Source organism: Grus americana, chromosome 15 (genome assembly GCF_028858705.1).
Source record: "Grus americana isolate bGruAme1 chromosome 15, bGruAme1.mat, whole genome shotgun sequence".
NCBI lineage: Eukaryota > Metazoa > Chordata > Aves > Gruiformes > Gruidae > Grus > Grus americana.
In genome coordinates, this window is record NC_072866.1 from 7,505,641 (window position 1) to 7,527,552 (window position 21,912).

General features: G+C 52.3%; 1 long non-coding RNA gene across 2 annotated transcripts in view; it reads left to right on the forward strand.

Annotated features, from left to right (window-relative positions):
• The window catches only part of LOC129213032 (uncharacterized), a 112,697-nt gene extending 92,462 nt beyond the window's left edge, over window positions 1-20,235 (forward strand). For both annotated transcript variants that reach the window (XR_008579343.1, XR_008579342.1), the window contains one exon: window positions 19,994-20,235. This is a non-coding gene — a long non-coding RNA (uncharacterized LOC129213032). The remainder of the gene's footprint in view (window positions 1-19,993) is intronic.
• Window positions 20,236-21,912: the final 1,677 nt, after the last annotated feature.

Below are 21,912 nucleotides of genomic sequence, written 5' to 3' on the forward strand. Positions count from 1 at the left end.
GGACAGACAAGCTCTGATGGTGAGAAACTGAACCAGACAGAAGCACGCGGCCTGGTTCCCATCACCTCACTCAGTCCTCCTGTGCTGCAAAGCTCTTGCCTGGCAAGCTCCGCTGTGCAGGTGTGCAGTTCCAGCAAGGCTCCTTCCTTCACCCCTTGTTCTGGTAGAGCATCTTCTGGGATGTGGGGGCCTGGGCTGTGCTGTACCTCTCCCCTCCAAGGGTGGTTGAACACATATCTCCCACCTCCTGGGTCAGTGCCCTGTCTGCAGCAGCCTGTTTGGGGTGAGATGGGCTTTCTTCTGTTACTGGAGCTGTTCTGCTTTGTGTAGGGTGGTCAGCTTTTTGGTAGGGAGAAGAAAAGAGTTTGTGAGAAGGGGACTTGGTTGGGAGCAGGGAGAGGTGGGTTTCAAGTTTTGTTTTGGTGAATACTGAGGAGTCAGCTGCCTTCTCTGGACAGGCAGAAGTTAAGGCCCCAACTGGCAAAAGCAGCTGCTGATTTGGGGTGCTTCTGTTTTAGGCAGCCTGGGGTGAGACCCAGGTCTTGTCTTCTGCTGGGATAGCTCAGTCTTTCTAAAGGGTGAATGGCATCCTCCCAGCCTCTGTTTTCTGGACAATATGAAAAATAGTGGCCCTGCAGATTCCTTTAAGGGTACTGAGCGAGTGGAGACAGCTGTGAGGTGAGCCTGGGGATCCGAGCCGTAGCCTTCTTATTTTAAATTTGTTCTTAGAGAAAACACAGATGACTCCCTATGTGGAGGAGTAACGGGTAAATCGATCCCTGCACGTGCTGATGCAGGGAGCCAGAATCTCCATGTGCTCTAGGCTCTGGCAGAGAAAATGTAAACAAACTCCAGTTTTATGTCTGACCAAGGAGATGTAAATCAAACACGTGCGTTGAAGCCTTTTAAATGTTTTGACATTTTCCAATCCATCAAGGCCTTTAATTGTATTTTGAGTGAGTTGTTCTATATGTAAATACCAGTTAATGTTGAAATTGTTTATAGCCAAATTGTCTGTTTATGCAAATTGTGTTCCAAGATCACAGAGCTTCTATTGCTGAATAAAAATGTCTCTTTTATTTAATGCTAGAAATGTTTCCTTTGGCTGCCGCAGCTTTCACAGACAGTGTGGCTCTTCTGCGCTGTCGGAGCACGGTGGAGAGTGCCAGCCTCCACGGGAGGGCAGTTACGGCAGCGGGCAGGGGCACAGCCAGGCTTGGGGCTTGATGGCCACTCCGACTGCTCATGCTGCAGAGTTAACTCCCTGAAGCCGGTCCCCTGGGATTGTGTCAGTGCCTTGTTTCTGCCCGCCTTGCCCGTGGGCGCTGGTACCCTCCACGGACCTTGGGAAGTCTGATGGCTCACACCGCTCGGCTCCAGTAGGTGTATCAGCGGTGCCCAGCGTGCTGCAAACACCAGCCGGGCTTCCCTCTGCCGCCCTGCCCGGCGCGGGCTCAGGCAGAGCCTCTCACTGGCTCCGAGCACCGTTGTGCTCAGGTGAGGACCCATCAGCTGGTGGATGGTGTTCTCTGGGATTCCTCTGTCTGGCTCATGTGTTAATTCGAGATTCTGGTGCAGAAGGCAGCACACATTAAAAACTGCTCCTGCTGGGTGAAAAATGAAGAGAAATCAACATGCTGGTCCCGCTTGTGCTGTGCCTAAGCAGTAATCAAGATCATCACCTGGAGATAAATCTCTTCCTGCCATCACTCGGAAGAGGAGCAGTTACTGTGGGATTTGCCTCCAGGTTTTTAATCATGGGGGAACACATGCAAATTAATGGCTCACCCATGATAAGAATCAATAGTGCTGGAGTGTTTGCAGGCTGTGACTCAGATACGCGATGGATCTGATACGTACGCAAGGGAGCAGAGTTCACATCGGATGCAAGCGTGCCTCTCTGGCTGCATGCAGAGGCTCTCGTTGAATCCAGGCACCTCTGGAACTGGCCTCTCTGCTCCAGGACCTCGCTCTCTTTCTCCTGGATTTTTCAGTGAAACAGCACTGTTGATCTGGCCTTTGTGTTTGCTTAATGTCAGTGTTCCTTGCGGAATACTGCAGAGTAATAGCAAGCTGCACAGCCTGAAGTTGGGCTCCCGTATTATTTCTGCATTAATATTTGTTGTTCATAAATATATATTCACTCCTATTTATCACAAGAACACCAATTACCAACCATAAATTCTAACTGTGGGGAATATTTCAGTCCAGTTTTATTAAGAAGTGATTTTTAAAAATGTTGCTGAGGCTTTTAGCCAGTTATGTGCTACTAAATATTTAAATCTGTATCTCTTGCTGCATGCTGAATTACAGCAAGGGGATATTTAATGCTCCCATTTCTCCAGCATAAATCTGTGAAAGATTGACTGGAAGAAAAATGCAGTCATGAACAGCCCACATACACGCTGAGTGCTTGCTTGCGCCGTGCACCACTTGTGCATACCCACTACAGGCAGCGACCCAGCCTGGAGGGGGGTGAATGCCCCCCACAGTCATCCTGGGGGTTGCCCCGCTGTGCCGGCGGGAGCGGGGCTGGGGTGCTGCCAGGGCGGGGGATGTGGCAGAGCTGCTCTCGGGCTGCGCAAAGCAGCCGGCTGTCCTGGTCCGGCACGCAGCGTTGCTGCTGTCAGCTGTCATAAGCTACGAGTGCCTGGAGGCCTGTTACCCACCAATTAAACTGTGAGTTTATTGTTCGACCGTGAGCCTGGTTTACGATATGAAAAGCTTTCGACAGTTAAATAGTACTAATATTAACCACTCCCGCATGGGCTCTAACAGTCTCCCCCATTAAAAGTGTGATTAAGAAATTAATTCATCTGGAAGGGATTGGCATGCGGTGCTAAACAATGGAATAATCATTTTTTTTTTATTAAGGCTGAACCCCTGGCTGCGTGGAGAGAGGAAGCCCTGTAGCTCTTGCACGATGGCTACGGTGGCAACTAAAAGTGGTGGGAGAACCAAGCCCCGGTACGGTGCTGGTCGTGGGTTCACAGGGCGAGGAGGAGGCAGGTCAGGACAGCGGAGACTTTGCAGAGGCTGGCGAGGAGGACGGGCTGCCTTGGCCCGCTGCGGTGTTGCAGGGCTCCCTGCGGCAAGTCTCCTCTCTGCTTTGTGGCCCCATAAATGCTTGTAACATCCAGAGAGGCTTGAAAAAAGGGGCACTTTGGGAGGCTGCAGAGCAGCCGTGCAGTGTCTGCTCTTGGCAGGGGGAAACACCTGGGTGCCCCTATCAGATCTCCTGCACAGTGCTGCGCTGGGCACAGGATCTGGGCTGCCGGCTCTGGGGCAGCCGCACTGCCGGCGCAGCCTGGTGCCTCCCTGGCCCCAGAGGGCACGAGGGCCAGCGGGTGCTGCGGCCACCCGTTCAGGGCAGCGGAGCCCAGTGAGTCTGCAGTAAGGCACTCCTGGCACTGCATTGACCTGCTGCAGAACTTAGCATACTACAAATGGCAATTAAATTCTGACAGACATGGTAAAAGCTTTGAGGTCCATCAATGTTTGCTGGCAGGTGACTCTAAAAAGCTGTTACTTGCTTCTGAAAAGCAATCGGAGATTACTCTTAAACAGCCCATTTGGGGATGAGCAGGATGCTGGGTCTGGCAGTTTCCCTCCTGGCATTCCATCTTCCTGCTGCTGCTCTCACCTATTCTTTTGCTCCTGTTTTCTGACCTGTGATGTGTCGTTCGTGGTCTGTGATGGGTCTTACAAAAGCTGAAGCATCTTGGGGAGCAGCCCCTTTCCTGCCCCTGCCATTTGTGTCCCAGGCTGCGTCCCCAGCTCTTGCTCTGCAGCAGGGAGGCCCCAGGCATCCGGGCTGCAGGTGAGTGACGGTGGATGCTGCACGTTGCTGTGGGAAGCACACACTTCCAAACCAAGTTTCATGATTGAGGAAAAGAATCAGACAACTCCCCTTCACCCCTGGAAAATGCCAAAAATGGAACAAATGGAAAAATGGCCTGTGAGACTGCCTCCACGGCAGAGCTGGGGTCTGTTTGGCGGGGGGTGGGACCCCCTCAGCATAGGGGCAGTGCTGGCCAGCCAGGGTGGACTGGCTGTGCCTGGGGGGCTGCTGGGGGAACATGCTGTTTGCCCAGGACAGCGCATGCCAGCAGATTCTGCGGTAGCATCTTCCCGGTTGCTTCCAACCATCTTCCCATCCTGGCAAAGAGCGAGCAAGGGAGGGAGGAAGCAGCCTTCAAAGTGGAGCTGCAATGCTCCAAAGAGCTGTTGTAGTTGGAGACAATGGAGGGCAGAGATGCTTCTCTGTACCTTGAAGGAGTCACTGTTTGAATGCCAGCAGGAGCTGTGTGCTGCGCTTGCATACAGAGACTGAGAATATTCATATTGTGATTTATCCCATTCTTTTTCTCCATTGATTTTAATTAAGTTCACTCTCTCCTGCCAAGCCTGGGGAGCACAAGCAAAAATTAAAAATACTGAAAGTCAGCTTGCTTTGCACTGGAGTCTTCCCAGCCTTCCAGAGAACAGAGGAAAAGGGGGCCCACACCACCACACAGGCATTTCCTGTGCTTTGCTAGTCCCCAAATAATAAACATAAAATTAAAATCCTGTTAGGAGAATCACAAAAGCTATTATAGCTCAGCAGCTGGTATTGACTCTGATCAAATCTTTTATGTGATTTCACAGCATTCTGGGCTACTCACTGTGCACACCCTGATCATGTTAGCTGTGGCTTGATTTTTTTTTTCTCTCCCCCACTGAAACAAAGCAAAAAGAATGGCAAGAAAAACCAATCTAATCTTCTGATATAAGTTTGTGTCACACTTTTAAAATGAGCAGCAGAGTAGCTGGTGCTGCTGTATTGCCTTTGCAGACAGGGTCCCCCAGGGAGCGGATGCTCACTCCTGCATTGAATGTGCTGGCCTCATCCTGCACACCCCATGAGCTTGGGAAACCCCCATGGGGACACTGGCCGATGAGGATTTTATTTTCTGCATCGTGTCCATCGCTCAGAGCACATCAGTGATGCTACTGCTGTCCAAAAGGGGTAGCAGGGATGCTCTGTACTCGCCCTTGCGTGAAGTAATATATGATGTACTGGTGCAACATACAACTTTTTAAACAATTTTGACTTTCATCCGCCAACAACCGGTGCCTGCGGCGAGGCAGGGGTATCACTGAATCCTGGACGGTGGCCTGGTCTCACCCTGCTAGAGGCAGGGCAGGACGGGCCCAGCTCCATGGGGCGGCAGGTCGCTGGGGCAGGAGCTGGGCACTGCACTTCGCTGCTGATGGGCCTCCCCGGGGGTGCTGGCAGCGGGACGCTGGCTCTCTGAGCTCAAGGGAGTTTGCTCAGTACCTTTGCTTAAAAGCATCTCATTGTTTGCTTTGCTTTTATTCTTGCAGTAGATATTGTGATAGACACTAAGAGTACCAGAAATGAGATGAAGGTATCCCAGACCTGCATCTCCACAAATTTATATAGCCACAGCTTGTGCAGCTATGAACAGAGAAAGCAAAAACATGGAAACTTTTTGCATGTCTCTTTCAAATATCACAGGCAAGCAGAAGCAGTCCCCAAGATTAACTTGCCTTAAATTAGAAACTGGTTTAAAAGACCTGCATTATATAGGTATCTATCTTCATGCTATTTTTCAAGAGTTAGACTCATTCTTCATATCAGATAGGTTGATAAGAGGATAAAGGTACTTTTTATTCAACTGTAATTTTAATTAATATGGTCATCAAATTGGATATGAAAAATTAGGAAACCTCAGCAAAAATTCCGAAGGGATATAAAACAGGACAATTTACTGTTTGCCGATCTGTGCTCTCCTCTAGTCATAGGCAGTTGTGGTGACTTAGTTTTTGATAGATGTCTGGAAATACCTGCAGCAATCTCTTTACAAAGTTTAATGACCTTGGGTCATTTAGTTTTTGAAATATTTCAACTACTAGGGAATAAAAATGGCAAGATTGTTACAATTACACTCCAGAAGGTCATACCCATCTACCTTTGGCTAAAGGTCTGAATTCCCTCAAAGCCGTCACCATCCAGTGGAAGATGAGCCCAGCTTTAACTTGCTGCACGCCTTGCCCAGACGGATACGTGGTGAAATGCCGGCGGGGATATGATGTTTCACGGTCCTGGCCATTGGCTGGTCGGTATCAGCTTGCCCTGAGGGGACAGAAGCTGACCACACTCTATTTTCTCACGTCTGAACCCACCAATTATTTCAACAGAGCAGGAACATGATGGCTCCCAAGGACAGGGTTAAATACACAAGGAGAGTGGGGACGGGGGAAGCTCCAGAGCTCCACAGCCAGAACCATTCACTCCCCGTTAGTGGAAACTTCCAGAAGTCTCCTGCAGACTGTGCCCCTGCCTCTTCCCTGCAGCTCCCCAGGGACCAGTGCCCGGCTCTGCACCCCATATTGCTGCATCCTGCCCCAGAGCAGCCGCTCAGGCTGCGATTTCACAGCCCAGCTGGGCTTCCTGCGACCTTCGTTTGGAGTTGGAAGGTGATTTTTCTCTGCCTCTCCTTCTTCTTTAGCAACATCCTTGGCTTGCTAGCGCTCACAGGACACAGCTGGGTGTTGGCACTAGGGAAAACCAGGTATTCGAGCAGTTCATGGTAGTGGTTTTGTAAGTGGTCTGGTTGCTTCTATCATGGCTTGAGCAAGACAGAAAGCGATTGCACTCATCTCTTCCCTGAGGAAATGCTGTTTTGACTGGTTGTATTTTTGGCGGTATGTTCCCGGGTAGAAATCTGAGGTTAGTCCCAGTTAAAAAGCCTTGGGAACTGCGCACTCCTTGTGACCATGTAACACACCATACCTATGGCAAAAGAGCACCAGTCCAGATGCTGGAGCCTCTCATGTGTTTTCCGGGCGGAGGTGATCTCTGCAGAGCCCTCCTGGTGCTGCAGTCAGAAAGCACCGCACCACTCTGCTGCCCACCGACCCTTCCTGAGCTGTGGCAGCACCGGGCACAGTGACGTGTCCCGGACATCAGGAGAGGAGCTGACAAGCGTCACAGGGATGGAAGGTCTGGAAAGCACAGCTGTGCCAGGGACTGGCTCCGCTTCTCACATCTTACCCCCTGCTAATGCAGGGGTGAGCACGTGGGGGACGTTGCTGCGATCCTGGGGAACAGCCACAGCTGGGGGACAGACAGCCACAGCTGGAGGAGCAGGCTCATGGCAGGCCTGAAACCGCAGACTGAGGACACTGTTCTTCTCTGGCAGAAAAGCCAGGAAGAGAGAGGAGCCCAGAGCAATGGGCTCAGAGCAGAGCCACGGGCAGGGTGACGGGGGCGCACGGTAAGGGGCTGTTCTTCCCTGCTGGTGTGTGACTCACCCTCGGAGTGGGCTGTCACACCATGGCTCACCACTCAGGAATTAGACAAAGCTGCTAGAGAAAAGCTGCCTGGGACAGCTACAGTGGCAAAGCTCGGGGACACCAAAGGTGCCAGCACCCACAGGAAAGTAGGAGGAAGGTTGTGGATGCTGCACGCAGCCCTATCTGTCCCCGGCAGGCTGAGGAGTCTTCAGACTCCCTGGGACAAAGCAGATGCAGGCAAAGAGCAGGGGGCTGGATGACAGCCAGATCCTTTCCATGTATGAGCTTGGCACTGGCAGCAGTGAAGTGTGGGTTTGAGACCGCTTGCGCTTCCTCCTGGATGTGATTTCCCAAAGTGCCTGCCATGTGGCTTGGCACAGAGCTGGGATGAGACGGGAGAAGTGAGGGGCACTGGCAGCCCCAGGCTGGCAGCACTGGTGGGCACAGGCTGGGCTGGCTGGTGCCGAGCGGCTGGGCCAGCTCAAGGCAGAGGAAAGGTGGCACAACAAGACGGTCCCAGATGGGAGGTTTTGGTGGGGATGCTGGGGTCAGTGCGGACATGCTGGTGACACCAGGGCAGGCAGTATGCTTCGCACTTAGATGAATGTGTCCTGCGCAGCTCTGTCTTATTACATAAAGAATTGACTTTGGCATAAATGTCAGCTGATTCTGAGCTGGTGTTACACAAACAAACTTCTGAGTGACAGAGAGTCTTCATTAAGCACATTTCTGGAGTCCTCTGGCTGGCTCTTGTGCAATGTCCACAATGATCATTGCAGACAGACAATTTGGGGCCCAGTCTTTAGATTAACCTGTGAAAATCAATTAATTATTCCTCACTTAATCTCAGCCTTTGTATCGTGTATCAATTACGTTATGCAAAAAAGGGATCATGACATAGTCTCAAATCAGTCACTTCTGGAAGGAGGGAGGTAATCTGGCTCTTCCTGGCCAAAGGAGATGCCCTCAGAGACAGCCCCTGTCTCTCATCACCACAAACCCACGCTGCTGTCCAGCTGGTCCCCTCTCTCGATGTAGGGCTGATAGGTGCTGCTCCAGATGAGGGGGCTTGCTCTGCCTCCCTCAGACTGCAGGATTCTGCATTGAGAAGCATTGATCAGGACCACTTCCATCCTCCAGTGGCCAGGCAGGAGGAAACCTCTTCCAGGGGTGCCTGGACTCTGGAGGAGGCAGCAGTGCAAGTGTCCGAGCTCTTGAGAGGCACCAGAAGGGCCAGGCTGAGGGATTTGTGCAGGAGCTGTGTTACAAAGAGGCAACAAGGGTTCAGAGTCTTTCAGATGAGTGCTAAATGCAAGTGCATGTGTGAAATGCAGTGTGTATTAAACCTATCCCTCTCAGCAGTGTGGAGTGCCTGGAGCCTGTTTGCTTTGCTGTGGCTCCTTTACTTGCTAACTGTTGAGCTCTGCTAATCTCAGAGGCAGCAGTTGTGGGGACAGTCAGCCCCTCTAACCAAGGGTGATTGGGTTAATGGGAACCTCTTAGAGCTGCCAGGAAAGGGTATGTGCACTGAGGTTTGCGATGTTTGTTCCTTTTCTCTCTTTGGTGATGGTCTGCTGGAGGAATATCCCTTGTGGGCTTTGCACAGGCTGTTTTCCTGCTGCATTTCATGTTTGTGTTGGCTGTAAGACAACGCTTCAAAACCAGGGATAAGCCCAGCCAGTCCAGCTCATGCCAGAGCGCTGTTGTCTCTCATACCGTTGTCACTGACGAAAGTGGCCCAAGCAGCAAGGTGTCCCTGCACTGCGACAGTCTGACCAAACTCTGAGTGCTTTTGGGGGAGAGCTGGCTGTTCCTGCGTGCTGCCCAGCACCTTCCTGGCTGCAGGGCCCAGCGATGGCACCCACGGCTCCCGCGCTGGGCTGCACCAGGACGCGGTGGCCACGTCAGCCTGCCCCAGTGTGCCTGGAGCTCTGAGCTCGCCCTGCCATCATGGCAAACTATTATTTATGCTTTCAGATACTGCTAACTCACAGATAATTAATGTCAGAAAGCTGCCATGGAGCCGTTGCTAATAGCTCAGCAAAAGGAGACACATTGGTCAATTAGCGACTATTTGATCTGACAGTACCAGCAAAGGGCAGATCCAGCTGCCAGCCCCTTTGGCTAATATCATTAAGATTAGAGATTTGTCAAGGCTCTGGGTGGGGAGATGGTGGGGACCATCGGAGGAGGGGAAGGACCCACAGGCAGAGCCTTTGCCCCATGCTCTCTGTGGCTTCTTTTGGGGCTGGAGCAGGTACTGACTGCCTGGCCCGGGTGCGAAGGTGGTGTTGTCCTGCTGTCCTGATGTGGGAACGTGGCAGAATTGCGGAGCATCGTCTGCAATGACAGACTGCCCTTTCCTAGGAGATAAACTATGTTCCTCTGGAGAAGCCCATGTTATGACTTTTGCAATATTGGGGAAGTATTAAATTAGAAAGAGACCTCTGAGCAAAGGAGAAGTAATATCTGCATATGTGAAGGCCTCCAACTGTAGGCACAGCAATATTAGAGGATTTGTGAAGTTTAATGCTATTCTTTCATCCCGGGGCTGACACCATAAAATGAGACACCATGATTCACTTGGAAATAAAAATACGTAGAGGATGTGGGTTGATCTGTTGTACCCTCTCCCCAGGGGGATCCTCATCTACCTGAACTGCTGATTGTTGCTGCAGCTCTGATGCTGGGATCTTTCCCCAGCACAGCGTCTTGTCGCTCAGGATGCAGCAGGGCCGAGGAGGTGCCCGATTTGCTTTTAGCACCCTGTGCTGCTCTTGCTTGTCGGCTCTCAGGACGGTCGGAGATCCCAGCAAAGGAGGAGAGCAGCGGCAGGGAGCTGCAGGGAGCAGTGCCTTGAGTACCAGCAGAAAGGAACAGCAACTGTCAGCCGTTGCCAGAAAGGCTGTGGGAGAGGCTCGGGCTGGCTGCGTGGGTCCAGAGAGCGGAGAGATCGGGGTGAGGGTACATGTTACTTCATGTCTGTGTACGGGCACCAGCCTGTGGATGCAGCCCAGCAGTGGTTTTTCTGTCAGACACAGGCTGGCATGTCTGCAGAAGAGGGACTGATCCCTCCTTCCTTCAGCGCTGGGTAGGCAGAGATTTCCTGTGGCTGTGAGGAGCTTCAGAACTGCCCCAAACGGCTCAATTGCCTGCAAACCAGCTCCCGGGAGCCAGGAGCCCCGCGTGCTGTGCCAGGGGACTGGTCTGTGCTGCCAGGAGGAGGAACGCTTTCGGAGCCAACGTTTCCTGCAGGACTTGGGCTCCCTGCCGCTGGTGCCAGCCGTGAGCGGAGCGTGCCCGTGGGAGCTCGCGAGGAGCTGCTGCCTCCGCGGGGCAGCTCAGGCCTTTGCAGAGCTGTGTGTGTTTCCGTGGCCATGGTACTTTTTTCTGCCATTGTCTGATGGATGTTGGTGTCAGTAGCTGGGATTATTTTTGCTTTCCCATAGCAGGAGACTCTGATTACAGTCAATCTCCTTCAGGAAATTGATGCTTTAATATTCAGTCTTGTCCAATGAGGGCTAAATTTTATTCCTAGAATAACATTTAATTAAGCGCTCTGGCTCTCTGTCTGTGATGCACCAGTGATCTGCACAGATGCACTTACCTTCATCAGCTCTTTTAAAACCAGCTGGAACTGAAGTTAGAATAAACTGTAAAATTTATGGGCTGTGCCCTCCCTTTTTAATTAGCACCGTAAGTGTGTGACAAGAGGCCTCAGGCCAGAGGAAGCAGCCATTTACTTGTTTATTGGTACCTATCTCGCTCTGCAGCCTTGTCCAGCAACATCCCCCCCTAGATGGAGCTCTGCAAAAACATTTGAAAGCAAGAAAGCAGAGGTGTCCTGTTGCCCTGCAGCCCCCACCACCGCCGGTCATAAGAAAAATCCTGGGTTTGACCTCTGTGCTGGGGTGGAAAGGAGCTGATCCCACGGTCAGCAGGAAAGAGTGGGATGGGGCACCCAGGCCCTCTCGGCGGGGTGAGAGCCGCATGGGCGCTGCAGGGCGGCTGCCTCGATGGCTAACGGCTGCGTGGCACCTGCTGCTGAGCGGCCTCGGCAAAGAGGAGCCAGCGCTGGAAGCGGCCAGGACTGGGCTGTGCACTGCCAGTGGATCAGCCCTGCGGGCTGCGCTCTCTGCTCTGGCCATGCCTCGCAGCTCTTGCCCTGGCTCTGGGGACTCCAGGGCAGTTCATCAGTACCACGACTGTTTCCCTGAAGCCTACAGTGCCGCCCTGCTTTCTACCTCCCCTCTCCCTCTCCTTGGCTTGCAGAACGAGCAGGAGGATCGGCTTTTGCTTTGTCAGCTTCTTGACACCGGGATCCCCCCTTGTCCTTTCTGAGTGCCCTCCAGCACACCAGTCTCTTTTTGGCATCATGGGGTTGTGCTCCAGGATGGCATCAGAAGAAAAATGGATGTTTGCTGTAGGCTGGTGCTGCCTTTGTGCCTGAGCAGTTTCTGCCTTGCTGTACCATGACCATCCCTCCTGTCCTCACAGCTCACAGCTCTGCTGGCCCCTTGCCGTTCCCCGTGGGCTCTGTCCCACTCAGTCTGTACCACTAGCTAACGGATGGTTGATCACTAGATGGATACCGAGCTCGGGTGCAAAATCTGGTATTTCACAAGTTCCAGACCAGAGGGGACAGCTCTGCTTATCCTGTCTGACCTCCTGCCAAAAACCTACCAGAGCAGGAGGGGCAAGAGGAAGCAGCTGCCCAGGAGGGTCTGCAGCAGAAAGAGCTAGAAGGGAAAGTGCAGCTGGTTCGTTGAGTGCACCCTAGATATTCAAAAGCCCAGCAGATGCAAGAGGCAGTCAATTGAGCAAAGTGATGGGGATGTCCCTCCTGATGATTCTTTCGTTATCATCCAGAAAATCTTAGGCTGTAAGTAGCAAAAATGTGTAAATGACCGGAAAAAAAATCTGCCTGTGTCATTGCCTGAAAGGGAGATGAAGAGAGATGAAGATTGAGCATCAGTGCAGCTGATAAGGCAGTGGAAGAATGCAGGAGAGAAGCTGAGTAAAGCAAGAGGAGTAGGGGCCCAGGGCTGAGGCAGCGCATTTTCATACTGCAGAGGAAAGTACATGTTGCGTCAACATGGTCATTACTGGCTGTACAGTTAGTGAGACGTTACAAAAGGCCTGGGCAGGTTTGCAGACAGTTTGGCATTAATGTATACAAAGACTGTGGAGGCTGAGGACAGAGTTGGAAGCGGGGAGCGATGCTGTGGGAAGGGATGGTGTGTCTGAGATACTTCCCAGGGCTCCCCAGTACTGGAAATGAAGAGCAGTGGGAGAACAGAGACCACAGCAGGGAAGGTACTCTGCGATGCAGGAGAAGGAGAAGCTTAGTTCTGCTTATGCCTAACTTGGAGGGAAATTAAATGAGTTATTCCTTTCTCTTTTGTTGGCTCTTGGGACATTTTGCGTAACCACTCTGGAGATGACTGGTATGAATCTCTGGCAGGCAGCGCTGCATGAAGCTTTGTTGGTATCTCTTGCACCACACAAGAACTGGCACAAGCAACTTCTACTTTCATGAGTATCATGCTGAGACTGGTGGAGATTTTCCTCCTGAGGGACCGAGCACTTGAGTCCCAGGAAGAGACTGGTGTCTGGTCTGGAGAGCTGGAAGAGCAGGGCAGCTGCTTTCCTGAGTGTGGTACAGTGCTGTGCTGCCTCATGGCCACAGGACGCTAGCCTGTCTTCCACCTTATCCCTGGCCCTTGCAAGTGCTATTACTCCTTTGGCTTCACAAGCACTAAATTTTATATATATATAAAAGACATACTGTCATAAAATCAGCTAGCTGAGCATTCCCCAATGAAAATGAAATGATGCTGCTCCTCAGAAGAAGTGCTGGTTCTGGATCATTTGTCCATTAAATATTTGGCAAACTCTGACTGCAGACCTAGTGTCATCCTCTCGCTGCTCAGCCCTTGCCGGTCCCTGGATGCAGCCTCCTTCCTGCACCTGTAACGGCAAAGCACCCTGTGCTAGGGGTCTGTGCTGCCACTTACTGAGTGATCTTTCTTGCCACTAGAGCTGGGCAGTTTGAATTTGTGCTGGTGGATGTGTTTGGCTTTGCAGGGGCAGAGCTGTGTGTTGTTTTGTCAGTGGGGAGTCTGTAGAGCCAGCCTAGTGTGGGGTGGGACAGCAGGGTTCTCGTTGTCCGTTGGGATCTCAGCTTCAAGTCCTGCAGGGCAGGGATCCCATCAGCGGCCCTGCCATCTCGACTGTGGTCCAGCCGGCAATGATGCTGCTCAGAGAGAGCACAGATCTCCTGTGCCTGGGCTCGGGGGCTCCGGAGCGTTTATAAACCCAAGGAAAATGCTGTGAATTCTGCTGCCTTAACAGATAGTCAGAAGGATGTTGGATCAGCTGCTGGCCCTGGGGAAGTGGCAGAGGTAGGTACAGTGCTCACAGACTCCCTGGAGGGTTGGAGTTAATGTGTTTGACTCGTACCGCAGGAGCAAAATGTTCTCCTGTCTCAAAGCAGCGCTGGGGGAGCGAGGGCAAGAGAGCTGTGTCTGGCCTGTTTAACAGGCAGGAGCAGGAACGTGGATGTCACTTCAGACAGCTGCTCCTGCTGCTGCAGTGCTCTTGCTGAGCACGACCGTTCCCTTCCCTGCCTGCCCTCACCGTCAGCTCCCAGCGCTGCGGGGGTGAGTCTGCTCTCCCTGCCCTGTGTGCCCCTGCTCCTAACAGGGCACATGGCATTGTTATCCCTGCGCTGTTTCCATTGCAACTCAGCAGAGGCTCCTCTCGGGGAAGCTCGAAGCTGCGATTGCCGCCGGCCGTCCTCTGAGAGGTGGTTGGGTGCAGCTTTTGCTCCTGGACCCCATTGCCATGGAGACTACAGTGCACCGCAGTGGTGCAGGTGTCCGATACCGTTACCTTCCTCATGGTCTGACTTTCATGCTGATATGTCTTCAAAGATAAAATGCTTTGATTCTACCTAAACTTAGGAAGGGTTCTCATACACAGCTGAGATGGAGCAGCTTAGAGAAGAAGCTTTGTTTGGCCAAGTCTCCGTAGTTGCCTTGTTTCTGATGCAGGGCTGATGATAGGGAAGTGGGATCCTGCCAGCAGTGCCAGCTCACAGTCTGGCTGTCTGAAGATGCAACCTGAAGTGAAAACCAGGAGCCAAATGGCAGCTCGGGGGCGAGGTAGGTGCATCCTGGAAGCACTTGAAGAAAGCTCCTGCTGCCTGAGCGAGCGGTGAACCAGCACAGCGAGGAACCTGGACTGGCTGCGAACAGGAGCTGGTGCATAGCCCAGATCCCTGTAACAGCTTTCCCAGCACTCCCTCGTGTACCGTGCTGATTTTGATGGGCACGTAGCACAGTTTGAGGCTTATTATATTCCTAGAAAGAACGAGGCTTTGAAAGATCCCCCCGAACCAAATCCAAACTGCAGAATAGTCAACTCTAGTGAGCGTTAATGCCGCTGAGCAGCTGCCGGCAAGGACAAAGGGGATGGATGGGGTTTGCAAGTTCAGCTCTTGGCCTTTTTGGGGCACCTTGGCTGCTGTGCCAGCAGGTAGAGGAATGTTATAGCTGAGCCTGGAACATTTTGCAGAAGCATTTCTCTTGGCAGGTTTACGATCTTTTCTGCCTCAGCTGGGAAGCCAGCAGGACTGAATAAATCTCCAGGCCAACAAAAGCCCAGGATGTTTTCACAATTGCCAGGATTTTATTAATTTACAAGTACATTATTGAATTCCTTCCTTCCTAACAACAGCTTTCACTTAGATGGGGAGTCCTTTAGTGTGTTTGGGTGTGCACAGTAGGCAGAGCTAGTAAAACTCTGCAAGGAAGTCACCTGCCAAATATTTGTGCCATTAATGCCAGTAAACTGCCAATGTGATAAGATGGATTTGGTGCTTTCACTTGTCAGGTCTTGCAGCGTTTTGTAGAAGGTGGACAGCCTGCCTGCCCCGCAGTGTGGGAGGACCTGGCCCCGGGAGGGAAGCTGGCCCATGCCACCAGCTTGTGGGGCACGAGGCTCTCGCAAGTCTGCAAGTTCCACCAACATGTAGTGCAAAAAGAGGCTCTTCCTTCATCCTGTTCTCTTTAATTCTTTGTGTTTCTGGCCACTAGAGAAGTTGATTTGGCATCTTTGCCTTTTCCAGCTCAATAGTATGACCTGCTTTAAATACATACTGGTACCTCCCCGGAAAGGATCCAAGTGTCCCCAGAACCTGAGCAAGCTGACACATTACTACGACATTTCCCACTGCTTCTGGGGTGAAACACTACTATTTTTTCTGTCTTTTGGGACCTGCCAACCCGTTCCATAACAAGAGTTAAATGAGCTACCGAGACCAAAGCAAAAGGGGTGTATTAGACTGGCAGATGGTGTGTGGGGGCCAACTGTCGGGGTTACAGCCCCTGCCTGTGCAGGTGCCCCTCTGCCTTAAGGAGGGGTGAAAAGCTAGGAGCTGAGCTTTCGCCTCAGAGGTGGGCAGCACATAGAGCAGTGCCTGCAATAACCTGTGGTGACAGCGGCTCCGTCTGACTCAGAGAGACAGCAGAAGCTTCACCACCCCCGTTTTCAAACCCATCTTTAGTGGGTTGCTGTGTCCCTTGCAGTGAGCAGCACCACAGTTTTGCATCTGTGATCCAAGCATGTCCCTCGCTAGTGGCTTTACCCAACCCCTTAAGTGAGTTTCTATTGCCCACTTAGTCAAGGTGGGCAACAATATTGCCCAAATTTAGTTTGTATGTGTGTTCCCATTGGGGCTTCTCAGCCATGTTAGGTGTCCCCTCTGTGCACAGCCAGAAGGAGACTGTTCAGCCCCAGCTGCTCCTTGGTTGTGGGCGTTGTGTCAGCTGCAGCTCCCGCTGCTGTGCATCTGCAGGAGAGCAAGGGGCAGCAGATGCAGCTCAACAAATTTCTCTGCAGAAGTGATAAGGCAAGTGCAATTTTTAGGCTGTTTTCTATCCATCAAGAGCTGCTGTCCCAGACACATCTTTTTCATTCTTAGCGTTTAATTTACCTTCTCCTGTCCTTACAGAATACCTTCTCTAGATCTCACTTTTTCCTAGTCCTGGTCTCCACCACTGCTGTCTTTTCCTGACCCATACCTTTTAGGGCGCATCCATCCTCAGTGGTGCTCTCAGTCAGATCCCATGTTCTGCAGCAAGCCTGCAAGGACAGTTCGTGCCTTCACAGGCTGCCTCTCTGCGTGCACAGTGTGCTCTCCATGCTGCAGCCAAGGGCAGTGGTCCACCCTGCCATGATGTGTGTTCAGGAGTACCTGTCCCGTCCCCTGAGGTGGCTCTCTGTAGAGCTGCTTGTTAATCCTAAGTGTTGTTTTCTGCTAGTGGTTGACGCTGCGATGTGCTGGTGCAACTGGCTGGGGCCAGCCCTTGGCGCTGAGTGTCTGAGCATCAGTGGCTGGGTAATGAGGAGTGGCTGACGGGACGTGCCATGACCTGGCCCCCTCCCAGCCTGGGGACATCTCTCTGCACAAATCCCTCTTCCCACGGTGCAGCCAGGCAACAGTCGTTGACTGGAGCTCACCTAGGACTCGGGAGGGCTCCTGCACTGCCATTGCTGTTGCTATTCTGATTAGGGACAGGGTTACGAAGATAGTGTGGTTTGTCTTTTTCCTTCTTAAATGTTACAGGGTTTTTTAGCAATATTTTCTTCTTATATTTTCCTTTACTGCTGTATTGTGCTCCCCACTGGAGCGGGTTATCAGGGGTTATCACAGACTGCAGGCTGCACATCCCAGCTCATGTTTATGGCAAGAATAACGTTCCCAGTGCTTCTCATTTGTACTCCTGAACAGCCAGGCTGGGTCTGCTGAGCGTCTCCCAGCCAGCTGCGGAGGAGCAGGTGACAGAGAGAGGCAACCCGGTTCCTGCACCGGGTGTAAACGAATAACGGTGCACTGGGGATGGGTGGAGCAGAGCCCAGCCAGCAGCAACGCGGCCGAGGGTTTGCTTCGGCGCAGGAAAGACCCAGTTCCACTCTGCTTTGGTCCCAGAGGGCTCCTCTGCCCGTCACCCCCAGTCTGCCCGTGCTCAGGGGCTCTGGAGGGGCAGAAGGTTGGTCTCCGCCAGCTGCTCCCCGTTGCTGCTGCCATGCTCACGGCAGGGCTGGCCCGACCTGCCTGGCTTGGGGGTCTGTCCTGGTGCCGGACAGCCTGGCTTTCAGGGGAGGAAAACGGGATGCAAGCTAATGCAGAGCAGCCTCAGTGATAAGGGCTTCTGAAAGGAGGGAGGCGATGCAAGTCCAAGCTGACACGTACAAATAAAGGGACCAGTCCCGTCCTTTAGAGCCTCTTCTCCTTGGGGACAGGCTGGCATGGCAGATCCCACCTGGGAATGCTGCGGGAAGCTGGGATGTGAGGAGCTGGCCCAGCAGTGGAGTGCGGCCACGAGGATTCCCACAGCCAATTCCTCCCTTTGGAGTCTCGCGAAGCCGGTGGGCTTGTGTGGCAGGCAGGGCCCCTCTCCTCCAGGTAACAATTAACGGGAAATATCTTCAAGTGATTAAAAAATTTAAACAGGTTAATTATTTCCAAAAAGAGAAAAGAAAAATTAAAATGGTTTCTGTGGGTACATTTAAAATACAATCAATAATTTATCAGACAATTTTCATTCAACAATGAGGAATTAGGAGGCTTCAAACCCTCCAAAATTTTATCTGCAAGGGAAAATGTTTAAATTATTTATTTTCCTTTCTGTGGCTGGTGCTGGGGGAACAGCCCCACCGACCAGCCCCATGCACCTCTGCACGTTTCCCAGGGACTCAGGGAGCGGGTCTGGGGGGGCTGGCGGAGGCATGGGTGCTGCCGCAGGTGTGGGTGCAGGGCTGGAGGGTGCTGCTGGGCAGGGTTCACCCGGGAACCGGCTCACCGGCCCCCTACACGTCCTGCATCCAGAGATGGGTGGCCTCGACCCCCCCGCTGCCACTGGGGACCTCCTGGGTCTGTCCTTCTGCCTGCACCTTGGCATGGGGCTGGGTTTGTGGCGGGGGCTCAGACCAGGGCTCTCAAGGGAGCAGGGTGCTGTTCCCAGGGCGCTGAGTGGCTTTGGGCAGGCTGGATGCCAACAGCAGCGAAGCGGCAGGAGCCCAGCGCTGGGATGTAATTAACCCCTAGGGAATACGGTAAAGTTGGAAATGAAAGAGAACTCAGCTGGAGTTCATCGTCCACCCCATGAAAAAAATCTGTGTGCCATAAATAATGGAAGGGGCACATGAGCTGCTGTGAAGAATCCTTCATCATCTGTGGAAATATGCCCGGTTTTACAGAAAAAAACAAATACAGTGAATTGAAAATAAATGGCATTATTAGCAGAAAGGGAGTCCCTAATTAACCAGATATAGTCCATTACTGTAGCCTTCAATTCATTAAATTGCATAATTACATAAAAACACTGTTGATGTGCTATTCAGTATATCTGGTATTGTCTTCCTAATAATTAGCTCTATAATTGTCAGTTTGACAGGGTAATTAAAAATGTTTAAAGATGTTGTGTCAGCCTTTTCTCCTTTGCTGAGCTCAGTTGGATGTCTCTGGAAGATGATTTTCTACCTGACTCGACCATGGTTTTGTTTTTGATTTATATCAATATGTTACAGGAATGACCAGACTCATGGATTACTTTGATGTTCCTGCTAGGCTGATTTTTAAAAGTAGGAGAAAAATAACTCCTGATGTCATTTTCATTTACTTTTAGGAAATCTGTAGTCCCATCCCCCGTTCATGCTACTGGTGACGCGACTTTCCTCCGAGCAGTTTTACGGATGGAACTTTGTGAAATCTGACATTTGTAGCCCTAAATCTCATTCTGTAAAACCTTTCATCCCACATGCATTTTTTATGAATGGATTGAAAAACGCAGGAAATAAAGCCTGTAGCTCCAAGTCGTGCGGCTGTGCGCCGAACAGGGCAGCTCAGCCGGCACGGCTGGCCCCGGGGAGCGGGACAGTGCCCCTGCGCTCGAGGCTGCTCCGGTTTGCGAGGGGCTCTCACACAGGGATGCTTCCAGCTGGGTTGGGCTCGGGCGCAGGCTTGATGGTGGTAAAATGCTGCAGAGAAGCACAAGACTGGTGGGTCTGCGCACCGCTGGAGGGGTGCAGGTGGCACGATGCCCCCGGCACAGTGGCAGGGAACAGGATGGGAGCCTGGACGTGCTGGGGAGCCCAGGACCCATCAGCTAACAACTGGAGGCAGCCTGGGAACGGTGCACCCGAGCCCTGTGTAGGGAACGTGCTGTAAAGGAGGTGGTTTCTGGAGCCCTTCATGGCAATCACCCTCAGTTCTGTTGTTTTAGGGCAGCAATTGCTACTTTAGATGGTCAAAACCCTGACTTACTTCCCTTTTCAACAAAATAGACCTGAATATTCATTGCTGAGAAGTGATAAATAAATCTGTCCTCACACCCAGGAGCTTTGCCAGCTGGGTTTTGGCTGGATGGGAGTCTGTTTGTGAAAGCTTTCAAGGATTTTTGAAAATAATCTGTTTTGAATCATTAAACGAACCAAGTGATCTGGTCTTCTGGAATAAACAGTAATCACGTGGAAGTGAAGTCTGAACTTCTTTCTTGGCAAAACAATTTCCAACACTTCTCTCTCTTTCTTATTTTTGTATTTGTGTTTGTGTTTATGTTTATATTTATGTTTATTTTTGTTCTTGGACACAGTTTCTTACACCACATCTTTTTTGCTATGGCAGGCTCCGTGAAGATCACATACTTATCCAAGTACTTATGGCATTCAGCTGAAGGAGTCCCCTCCCTGCACTCCTGCTCCTCGTAGCCAGAAGCGTGTCTCTGAGTCCAGATGGCCCCGTTCCACCACTCTCTAGCCATTAGTTTGTATTCAGTATTCATAATTGCTTCGCTAACTGAGAAACTTTACAATCTGTTGCAGGCCATTATATGCAAAACCATGCCCAAATAATTGATCCCCTGCCATCCAAATTGCAGAAGTGCTCGAGCGTTTTGTAATCTTACAGAAAAGGTTTGTATTCTGAGTATTTCAAATGTATATTAAAATAAAATTGACAATGAGATAACAAGGCATAATTTTACAGCGGCTCTGTCATTAAGCGATCATGCACCCATACCTGTGCACTGAGGCGGTGTCCTGCTGGGAGCGTTATCCCCCTAATGCGCGATCTGGAGCTGAACCGATGCAATTTACTCCTCTGATGTTCCACGTTTGCCAGCCCCATCTTGCCATCGCTGTGACATGCTCGCCCGTTCGCCACAAAGCTAGCAGAATAGCTCATGCTTGGGTGGGAGAAGGGGACCCGCATTTCCCCTGCGGGGCAGCTCCCCGGAGGAGGCACATGAGCCATGCAGCCCCAGCGCCACGGGTTTCAGCCTGCTCTCTTGAGCCCGGGTGGGAAGCCAGCTCCGTCATGCCCTGCGATGCTGCAGCCGCTGACTTTGGGAACGAGGGGAGGCTGCAGCACTGTGGAGGGCTGGTGTTAGAGCCTGCTGTGAGTGCTCAACGCCTGCCCTGGTTGGGGCGTGCGGTGGTGGATTCAGTCCCTGCTTGGGAGGTGAGCCGTGTGTGCCCAGAAAGCGAGAGATTTCCCAGAAGATCAAAAGGGTGTAATGTCTGCCAGGAGTCCTGTCTTTCTGGGACAGTGCTGCCTCAATGGGCGCAGGGAGGCAGCCTCAGCCCCGTCCCAGCTGCACAGCCCAGTCCCTGGGCATCCAGAGGGGCTGCGGGGACCCAGCTCCGCAGTGCGGCACTGGCAGCTCCACACCCCTCCATGCCGGGCAGAGGCAGCCCTGGCCATGGGCAGGGTGCCTTGCAGCACACGGGGGTCCAGTTCCAGGCTCCGGCAGCCAGATTGCGCTTGTCGGGCTGGGGGTCTCTGCCCAGCGGATCTGGACAGCCCATGCTGCCGTGCAATGCTGGAAGAGCTGAGCACGCTGGCTTTCCTCCAGCGAGCAGGTCGGGGAGGCGGCACGCAGCAGTGGAGGAAGGCACAGGGAGAGGCAGGGTGCAGGCCAGGGAAGTTTTAGGAGAAGGGGCAGAGATGATGCTGTTTGCATTACTCCAGGGGCTTCCTCTGGAGTAATGGCAGGCCCTGAAGAATGGCTGTGGCTGCAGCTGAGCTCCTCTCCTCACGCTGCTCGAGGGTGATGGATGGTAAAGCGTGGCAGGTCTACCTGCCCTCAGCTCGTGGTGTGACAAGATGGGTTGTGTGACCCTTTCTCACGGCCATTGCCACTGCCAAAGATTCCTTGCAGCAAGAAGTGAGATTTCCTCTGCTTTTGGGCTTCGTCTTGAGTGAGTCTCTGGGCACATCACGCATGAGTCCTGCATGGCAGAGCCTGGATGCGCAGGGCTGTGCTTACCTGGGAAATCCGCCCTGTGTGCCCGGATCGCTCCCTCTGGAGCGGTGGGGCTGCGCGGTCTCTGCCCTGACGAGGGCTCTTGCCATCTCTTAGCCGTTCCAAGTGCAGTGGTTGTGACTGCTGGGACAGAGCCTTGGTGGACAACTGAGTCACACCACCGTGGCCATGGCGGGAGGTCTGTGTGGGAGCGGTGTCGGCACGGCTGGCCCCGGCGGTGCTGGTGTGCTGATGCTCGGGTTCAGAACACCTTGTTTATAATGAGTGATTCATGTGGAAT